An 11,631-nucleotide genomic window follows, 5' to 3' on the forward strand; every position below is an offset into this window, starting at 1 on the left:
TGAATTTTAAGATATATTTTCAAATATCTTCTTCATTTCTCAAATCAATCTTCAATTTCTATCTCATTTCAAAATTCAATTTCTAGGTCCCATTTTGACTTTGAAAATTCGAATTCACTCCTATATTCCAAATTCAATCGAAATCCAATTTCAAAGTTCAATTTAACTTTAAAAAATTCAAATCCATTTTCATTTCCAGGATTCAATTTCAAATTCAATTTAGCATCTCAGATCAAAATTCAAAGTTCAATTTAACTTTGAGATTCCTAAATTCATCTTCTGATTTCAAAACTCAAATTTAAAATCAAGTTTATTCTTTATTTTTAAAAATCTCCAAAGTTCTATCTAAAGATTGAGTCTTGATTCTCAATTCAAAATCAGGGTTTTGAGATTGATTCTAAATCTCAAAATTTGATTTTCCCTAAGTTCAAAGCCTACTTTTAAATTTAAAATCTGGATTTCCAAAATCCAGATCCATCTTCAAAATCCCATTTGGATTTTCAAAATCCAATTCCATCTTGGATTCTAGATTTAGAACTTAGTCTCACCTTGGATTCCGATTTCCAAATCCAATCTTCATCTTGGATTCCAGACTTTGGATCCAATTCCATTTAGGATTCCAAACTTCGAATCCAACTCCGTCTTGGATTCCAGACTTCGCATCCAATTCCATTTAGGATTCCAGATTTCGGATTCAATTCCATCTTGGATTCCAGACTTCCGATCCAATTCCATTTAGGATTCCAAATTTCGGATTCAATCCCATCTTGGATTCCAGATTTTAAAATCCAGTTCCATTTCCAATTCCTATTTTCAAAAACCATTTTCAAAACCATTTCTAAAAGTCTAAATCCAAATTCAATTCATATTCCAGGTTCTGAAATTAAGAATTCCTTTTTCAGAATCAATCCATTCAAATTCAAAGTCCATTTTTGACTTTAAAACTCCATTTTTCTCAAAGATTCAAGTTCAAGATCTTCTTTTCTTTTTGTTTCTTCAAATTCAAAATCCATTTTCCAAACTCTGATTATTCCAAGACATAGAATTTCAAGTCTCTTTTTCCAGATCTATTTCAAATTCTAAGTTAGATTCAAAGTCTAACTTTTTCAAATCAATTTCAACTCTTTGAATCATTTATTCACTACATTATCAAATTTATTTCAGAATCACTTGGAAAATCCCAAAATTTCTAAATTACTTTCTCAAAAGAGCATGCATTTACATTGCACAAGCATGATTCTTTGTGCATTTTTAGACTTAGAATAAATTCTTAGACAATATTTAGGCAAGGCAAAAAGGCATAAATTCGATCCTTGGTTCGATTACCCCTGATAAAGGCGCCAGGAACGGTCGAACATCGTACCGACGAACGAATCCCGTCTCTCCATTTTTCCCGCAAATATTTTCAAAACGGAGGTGAGTAATTTTTCAAAACATTTCTTAAAATTAAGGTCAAGTGAGACCTTTGTAAAAGAGTTCCTCTCTCTTCTTTCTTTTTCTCTTCTCTCTTCTTTTTCTATCTTTTATTTCCCCTTCAAAAAAGGAAATAGAGGTTAGAAAGGCTAAGAGAAGGAAAAGAAGGAACAAGAGGAAAAAATTTGTAATGATCACATTTATCTGCGTATTTTAGTTAATAATTTTATCATACTTTATATCATCATCTTCTGAGTCAGCAGTGTATTCACCCGAACATGCATATTCCATCTCATCCTCTCTTCTGTAATTTTTAACTCTTTTTTTTTGTTTTATCAAGGTATATATTTAATGTTCAGAGTTGCTCTATCAGACGTTTATGTTGAAATTTGACTAATGAACTGCCTTTTTGAATCTAAATTTATTGCTTCCCCTGGTTTTCTGTCAGATGTTCATACTAAATCAGTAATCAGTGCCTGGTGTTCAATTCTCTTCCTCTCGTTCTGAACTTCAAAATCCCCCACCACTGTTTTTAGTCAAGTCACTCTGCATGTTCTAACATGTGTCTTTTATGCCTCTTTGATACTCAAGCCTATTCCCTCTGAATTCGTTTCTCAAAACCGAGAATGTCATGCTTAGAGCATTAAATACCCTGATCACTTCTTGAAGCAAATTCAAGTTTCAATGTAACAACCGTAGACGCTTCTTAGTATGTCATTCTTTCAGCTAAAGATGAAATATTATTGGTTAGATTTCTAAGAGATCATGTCTAGTAGGGTCTATGATAAGAATTTTGTTAAGAAGATCACATTGTTTATGTTATTACAAATGGATTTTGTTATAAAAGTACAACACGATTTTGGGTTTCAGTGTGAGCTACGGCCGTTGGAACAACCCTAGGTCTAGGGTGGTCGCATGATGTCTTACAGTTATTTGTATTGTAAAAATATGCTATAATATGCAGGTGGAAATCTGAGCTTTTGCACATAGTATACACTGTTGCTAGAAGCTACAGGAGAGTGAGTCAAACAGAAGCAAAATCGGGTTACTTAATTGTGTCGGGTTATTAGAGTCGGTAAAATGGATATTGCTTGATCTTGATGCATCTTAGTTGTGCATATTCTGAGTTGATTTGATCGTGTTCAATTGTCCTCAATGTGCCGAGTTGAAAACATGAACACATCCTTCTGCAACAGACTTCCCAAGGCTGGAATATGCTTGATGGCCATGTCCTGCCCTTTGTTTGATGTCCTTAGATATATCAAGTTGCTCTTCTGTTACTGATGAAACATTGCTTGCATGTCCATACTATCCATGTTTTGCATAAGAACATCAAGCCTATGGTTTTGTGCTGAGGAATTCGGTTCCATGCTGCCCAAGTTGCATTTAAATCGATGTAATCTGTATATGGCAGGACCCCGAGTGCTGGCAAAGATTGATTTTGACGTATGTGTCTTGGGTGACTTTTTGTTCATCTTATTGATGAGGCTATGAGAATTACAAGTTTCTTGAAATATTTTGTTCATTCTTCAGCAATCAACTTGTTTTGTTTTCCAAGTGAATGTAAAATCGGGTTTTCAAAGTGATGAATTAATTAGATGTGTAAAATAATTTCCTCCATCATGAGCTGTTGTGTCTTCTTACGCATCCAAATCACCATGAAGCTCAACTGCCAAATGCACCTCCTCACTTATACACTACCTGTATGTTCCAACAGCTAGTTACCTACATAATATCACATCATCCACCTGAATCATTACCTATACACTCACTTATCTACATTCACTGCATTCCACAACAGCCAGCAACTTCATCCAAAGCACTTCACTGCACTCTACCAAACTAATGTATCTGCACTTGCACACTGCATTTACATTCAGCTGCACTTGCACTTCTGTACTTGCAATCACTCCTAGCACCTACACTTTCATTTCTTATATTCACTGCACCTTATTGTTGCCTTGCCTGTATATGCATTTCATCACGTCAGTTTCAACACATACTATAACGACCCCAACTCATACCCCGTGGAAAATGCAGAATTTTTTTCTTCTTAGAGTTGCGGAAAACTTCCTAGAGACCTAGGGTCCTTACAGTTTCAATTTTAGCTGGATAACCACACACCACAAATGAACTTACATTTATCATCCATAACCAACCAACCAAGCTCTTTTATTAATGAATCCATAATAGTCTCATACTCAAGTCAAAAGTGAAATAATAACTGCAGAAAATAAAAAGAACTAAAAGAAACAAAAGTAGAGTCACTATGTCTGTAAGTGAAGTAGTCTGAAGCAAATGTGACCCTAGTATCCCCTCAGAAGTGAGTCGACTTCACAAATCACCTGTGTCTACAAAAAAACAATAAAGTAGGATGTCAAAATCCGAAAAATCTTGCGTATAGGTCTCTCTAGTGAATCAAATAAGAATAAAAGACATAAATACGATTCATGTAATATTTTAGAGGGATACAATTATAACCAATTTATAAGACAATTAACCATTCATATAAAAATGAAATAAACATTAAACATGAGGGAACATTAACTAAGCAACATAGATCGCAATTTAAGAAATAAGGGTATTTAACATGCATTAGGAAATAACATCATGCATTCATCAACAGATAACAACTAAGGGGACAAGTAAATATGCATGATCTAATGCATAGCAGGAATGTGCATGATTATGTTCGATGCATGAACCCTTTATTATCTTTCATTTAAGTTTTTCTCTTTCCATATGCATGCCCTATTAAATGCATACAATTTATGTTTATCTTTTTAATTACCGTTGCTCGCGAATACACCAAATGGGTAAAAAACTCTGAGGTCAAGTAGGGTTTTCAGGGTAACTTAGCACACAATTTATATTTTATTACTGGGTTCCAAACTTAACCCTCGACCGATATCAGAAAACAACACCATCCATCATAACATTGGAAAACAACATCCAATGTCGAGGACACCATGAAAAATAGCATCCACTGGTGCCACTTTCTTGGTATACCAAAACAACAACAGTTGTGTCAAACACACCACCCCCAGGCAAAGTAGCAGACTCTCCCTAAAATCGTGGTCAAGAGAAGAACCTTAATATCGGGTTTGGAGGCAACAACACACATACAAAGTTTTTGTATCCTCATGGTTTCCCCCAAAATGCAATATCCAAGATTCTCACACTAAAGAAGGGACATCAAGGAGACATAAATTACATTGTTCTTTACTTTCTTTTATCTTGTTATTAATTCATCTCTTTTACATTTGCAAATCAACATGCAAAATTAATAGCATAAGCATGCAAAACAGCATGCCAAGCTCTTCACGGGACTACAACTCGTGGCAACAGAGAACAATGCAGTAAAACCATAATATCACATTTGATTTTTAGAGAACAACCGGTTCTCGACACTCACCCAGCCCCTGATGATCCAATTAACCATTAATGCATTCATCAGCAAAATCATCAATCACATGCCTTTATGCATTATTTTTTACATGCCTTTTAGATGCACATTCATGTATGCAAACTTTGAGATGCGCATGAAACGATAAACTCATAAACATATGCAATTATTCCTGTCATATGCATGTGCTTAGGTGTAGTCATTCACAACTGGGTTCCCATTCATGAATCATTTTGAACTGACAGATGTGAGCACTCATGAGATCATGTACAAGTAACAACACATAAACTCTTTTGAGTTATACATGCACATGAAAGTAGCTTTACATAAGGACAATGATCAAGCATAAGATACCCATTCTAAGCATGTGACCGTCTCATTCCTAACATGCACAAATGCCATATTTATTACAATAAGCAAATCTAAAAGTTTTGCATACCAAACTGAATTTTTATTCAAGCTCAAATAAGCATAAGTAATATGCATGAACTTAAAGGAATTGATCATATAAAAAACCTACATATCATTCAATAAAAATGTGTACATGTGGTGACAAATAAGAAGGACCTGCTAAATAGTTTCCTTTGTTAAAAACAGATTCAGCAAGCACATGTCCCAATATCATAAAAATATTAATTTGACAATATATATTTATATTGTTTCCCCCATGTCTTTTTCAGGCAACTGTGTAATAAGCCTGTAATAACTATATATATATAGAGAGAGAGAGAGAGATATGTCATAAAATTTTCTTTCAAGAAGCTGCTAGCACACAAAAATATTATGTATAAACATCTAAATTTTTTTTTCTTCTTTTAAGGATATGTGACCCCAGCCGACCCAGTCGGTTGGAGCTGATTGCCCTACCACTGCTCAATATATATATATATATATATATATATATATATATATATATATATATATATATATATATATATATATATAAGCTAACAATTGTTTTTTTCTTGTAACTCATGCCCAGCCGACCTAGTTGACTGGACTCAACCATGTCCAGGCTCGGCCTATCAGGCCAGTCGAACTGGGTTCATCTGGTCTGACAGCCAACCCAACTGATGTAGCATAAAATTCTTTTGTTTTTGTACAGATGGAATCTACCTGCCCTTTAGCAGGTGCTGTCAGACCCACGAGGACTCTGCATCGCTAACATAACACATGCTCCATCTATGCTTTGCAATCTGACCACATCTGGAACTAATGTCAATGGTTTCGCCAAGCATTTGTCATATGAAATGCATACTCCAAAAGATAGGGTGGCAAGTTTTATCTTAAATCATGCATGTGCCCAAGATGAAGCCGCAAAAACTAAGAAGCCAAGCTACACCACTTCCTTTGAACCTTGATCATAGTACTAATCGAAGACAGTTTGATGGAATACTTTCAGTGCATAAGTTGTCCATGTATGCAAGAAACTGAACACTGAAATTACAAACAAAAAAATTCAGTTACATTATGTCAAACATGTGCATGGTTGATGGATGTGATAACAAGAAGAACTAATCATCCAACAGTTCTCCATGATCACATGTTACACAGAAAACATGTTACAGCATGGCTTTAACCATAATATCTTTTTTTAGTGCCCAACCAATCTTTCAACTTACACTGTATAAAAAAATTCTCATGAAGGAATTTTGCCAATCATCATATTGGCAAACTATGGAAGGAAGAAAAATACAAGTGAAATCACCAAACACAGTGAGCCTACCTAGATATATATATCCTCAAGAAAATACATTAGCTTAGCCATGGATCTTAAAACAACTATTCAAATTTTACTTTTTCTCCTTGACTTTGCTAAAATATTGCATAGAATACGAATCTGTGCTCACTTTTCTTATTCAAATCAAAGGAGAAACCCATACCTTGAAATAAACGTTGAAAATAATGGTGAAAAAAGCTTGGAGCTGGAGCTTTAATGGCTTCCTCCTCCTTCTTCTTCCTCTCTCTCTCTCTCTCTCTCTCTCTCTCTCTCTCTCTCTTCTTCCTCTTTCTTTCTTTTTTCCCTTTTTCCTCTTTCTTTCTTCTCTCTCTCTCTTTTTTTTTTCTTTAAGTAATGGGTGGGAGAGGGGGTGACGTTCCCCCTTCTCCAGCCCTCTCTTGAGAGAGAGTTTCCAAAAAGTGGAAACTCTCCCTCTTTTAGTTTCCAATTTATTTTAAACTTCTACCAAATGTTGACTTTTCCATTCTTTTAAAAATTTTAACTTTCCTAAACCCCTTTTAGGTAAGCATAAGGACTCTTTTGGAGAGTCCCACTCAGCCCAGAAATTAAATTTCGGAATTGAATTTAATTAAATAAATAAATAATTAATTTTTAATTTTTAATTAATAAAAATTATTTATAACCTTCTAAAAATAACCAAATTAACTCTAGAGACTTTATAAACATAGTTAACCCCAAAATAAAGCTTTAAATTGAATTTAAAGCTAGGAAAGACATTGGACATGAAATTGGATCTGGATCCGGATCCAAGATCCAAACCCATAACAAAAATGGATCCAGATTTGGACCCAAACCAGATTTAAGTAGGACCAATTTAGGACCCAAGACCATAAAAATTCGGATCATAAGCCTTGGATCCAGTCTGATCCAATCCTGGATCTGTTTCGACAAACAACTTTTTTCAGAAAAATGCGATTTTCGGGTTAACCGTAGCCCAAATTGAGAAAAATAAAGTACTGTTGCACTCAGAATTTCGAGACGCATCCAACGATATATAACACGCATATGAAATTATGATTTTCATCCGAAATTATCTTGAATTTTGCTTGAATTTAAATGTCAAAAATAAAACTCTCTACCACGTTTTGATTGGCTCGCCTCGACCTTATCGATGAGACCTGGGTCAAACCCAAACTCAAAGGCATCGGTCTAAAAATATAGCCTCGAGCGATTTTTCTCCCAGATAGACAAATTTTCAAAAATCTCAAGAAATATCTAAATACCAAAATACGAGATCTTACATATACATCTACACCTTATTGCATCAAGTGGTGCCCATGTTGGTTTGTTACCCTGCATATCATTAGCCACTGCATTCACCTTGTTTTCTGTCTCATAGCGATCTACATTTTTAATTCATTCTGCATATACAGTTGCAATCTATGTTTTTTGTGTTTTTGAGTTACATTACTTTTATTTCATTTCCAACATTATGTTGATTTCATTAGTAACATTTTTCTATTTCTGAAACTTTGTTTTCATCATTAGCATATATGTATCATCATTCCATTCAATACCCTTCTACATCATCTGATTCAAATGGTTCTTCTGGGGACAGAAAACCCAATCTTTCCTGATTCACTTAGCTGACATGAAGCTTTTTCAGGTTGCTAAGGTGCTTCCTATAATTGATAGTCTAGAGAATGTAAATATATCCTCATACTCTATGGAGTCGAAGGGTATTCTTTGTGTGATGCTCCACAGTCTGAGACCATTGAAAATGCATCTTCCTATTTGATTAATGATGCTTTAGTTAGATCATTTACATGTGATAGATTGCCCATCACTGAAAATATATGTAATACACTTCCTGTCACTCTCCCAGAGGGCAGTGAACAAAAACCTGTGTATAACCCTCACTCTCTGCACATGTACATTCCCTGCACATCAACACAACACTTCACCCTCAGGCATTCCACAACTTATAACATCTCATTTCTGCACTTGCACACAACATCTGCATGATCACTGTACATTGCACTTGCTCTGTATACCTGCACATCTTACATAGAAACCTTCAACTGGTCTGATATACCTGCCGCCGCCTGCTGCACCTAACCTATGTATCACTGTTGCTAATCACTAAGCACAACACTTGGTATATTACCTCTGCGTCATTTTTACACATTCATTAACACAACACTTTTTGCATATTACCTGTGTACCACTTTTGCACTTCATTGATTCACCTATAATTTTTATTAGTCCATTTGCTTAATTTGGTTCATTAATTCAGTGTTGTCAGAAGAAGAGCCCACTGATTCGTTGTTAAAGAACTTGATTCACTGTGTAAAATCACCTTGCTGACTGATCTACTGATTAATGTGCTGAAATCTTTTGGATAATATTGCTGCAAATCAATTTGCTGATATTGGAAGCAACTCATTGAGCTGTGGTGCCATGATATATCAGTCTGAGAACTCGAATCACTATGTGATTTCAAATTGCAGAATTTGATTTGTTATCAAAATGAGAAGCCTGTTTATCTATGTGTTTCAGATACTGATCAATGTTCATTTACCAGCACTGTACACTCCCACCTATGTCACCACATTTCACTGCATATCCATTTTACTTATGATTCATTCCTTGCATAGTGTTTACTGTATTTCGTTCCCTGTATCCCATATTGCACAGGCATTGCATATTGCATTTCAATTTACTATTAATGGCTTGTCTTCATCAGTTGCTATGTCCATCGTATAGTAGTCTAACTCCGGCATAGTGTACGCATATCAATCTTAACACTTGCATTTCTCATTTTACATATATCATATGCATTTCTTAGTCTAGGTAGATACATATGCATTTCATCCTTAGCATAAGCATCATACCTAGGTAGATCCATGTGCATTCTTTCATTAGTTTAAGCATCATACTTAGATGCATATGTATTCCATCATTAGCATAAACATTCTATTTAGGTGAATTGCATAAGCATTCTACTTAGGTAAACTCATATGCATTTCTTCATTTGGCATATGCATAGCACTTAGGCATATGCATATGCACTTCTTCATTAGCATAAGCATAGCACTTAGGCATATGCATTTGTTCATTAGTATAAGCATAACACTTAGGCATATGCATATGTACTCTTCATTTAGCATAAGCATAACACTTAGGCATATACATATGCATTTCTTCATTAGCATAAGCATAACACTTAGGCATATGCATATGTACTCTTCATATAGCATAAGCATAGCGCTTAGGCATATGCATATGCATTTCTTCATTTAGTATAAGCATAGTACTTAGGCATATGCATTTTTCATTTAGCATAAGCATAGCACTTAGGCATATGCGTATATACTCTTTATTTAGCATGAGCATGGCATTTTGCATATTCATTTCTTCACTAGGATAGGCACAATCATATGCATTTTAGTTTCAATATGACATTTTCAATTTCTTTCTATGTTTTGTATTTTGTTGCCTGGTGTTATCTCATGTTTGCAGGGAAGCCTGAAAGATGCCGATTTCTTTTCCTAGATTAGGAATTTCAATTTCAATTGTAATAATTCTATATTAATGAAAATCCATATCTTTCTGTCTAGATTATAATGTATGAGCATATAGTTGTGCTTTAAATTCTCATAATTTCCCGTGGCATTTCATTTTATTCTTCAAAAAGCACTGTGGTATAACACGAATGACACATGCACCTTTCTAATAAGAGGTAAATAACCCTAAGTAAATGATTCACACTTATGACCATAGTCAAAATGTGAACAATACTTAGGATTTTTATCTTTTATGAAATAACATTTTATTTCCATCATATTTTTCTAAATATATTTTCTTTCTCTATCATAATTTAAGATATAAATTAACTTAAGATAGTCTTGGATATATTAAAAGTTAATTTTAATTTATATCCTATAAAGGCAAAATTTTTTTTTTTATTATTTATTAGAATTTAAATATAGATTAGATCATAATATGTTTGTGATCATAGTCATGAATGTATTATGATTTAATCTTATTTCAATTCTATTAAAGAATAAAATTTGTTTTTAAATTCCAATCTTTAAATAAATTTCAAAGCATTCAACATTCAGGATAGAATTGCATTCTTTTTTTAAGTATTTCAAATCATCTTCAAAATTCCAACTGATTTTTGAAATAAATCTTTAAAAACATAGTTTTCATTTCTAATTCAAAATAATTTTAAACCTTCATTTATAAATTCAGATTTATCCTTTTATTCTCAAATCTATTCAGTTTTAAATCGTATTTTCAATTTTCAATTTTCAATTCTCATTTCTGAATTTCACATTTTAAATTTTATTCAAATTCTTTAATTCTATTTCAAAATTTTTGAATTCCATTTCAAATCCTGAGTTTTAATTCAACTCTAAATCAAAGTTTTAAAATTCACTTTGAGATTCTAAATCAAATTTTAAGATTTACTTTAAAATTCTAAATCAATTTTTAAATTCAATTCTGATTTCATATACCAAGTCAAATTTCAAAATCAATTCAAGATTCCAATTTCAAAATTCAAATTCAATTTCCAAATTCCATTTTGATTTTAAATTCCAAGTCTGAATTCAAATTTTATTCTCAATCTCAAAATCCAATTTCAAAGTTTATTTTTAAGTTCTAAATTTTTAATTTCTAAATTCATTCTTTGAATTCCAACTCCAATTTCAATTTCAAATTCTAAATTTCTAAATTCGTTTCCAATTTCAATGTCAAATTTCAATTTCAAAATCAATTCAAAGTTTCAATTTGAATTTCTAATCAAATTTCCAAGTTCAATTCTAATTTCAAACATCAAATTGAATCAATTTCAAAATCTCAATTTGAATCCAATTTCCATTTCAAATTCTAAATTTCAAATTCCAACTCCTAAATTCAATTTTAAATTCCAATTTTAAAGCCAGATTTCAATTAGACTTCAATCCTAAATCTCAATTTCAAAATTTTCAATTTCAAGATTTTATTTCAATTTCAAAATCCTGATTTATCAATTTTAAAGCTCCGAATCCACTCTTTATTCTTCAAATTTCACTATTTTCCAAATTTCATTTTCAATTTCAAATCTTCCTTTCAATTCAAATTT

This window comes from Nuphar pumila, chromosome 3 (genome assembly GCF_984573655.1).
Source record: "Nuphar pumila chromosome 3, dmNupPumi1.hap1.1, whole genome shotgun sequence".
Lineage (NCBI taxonomy): Eukaryota > Viridiplantae > Streptophyta > Magnoliopsida > Nymphaeales > Nymphaeaceae > Nuphar > Nuphar pumila.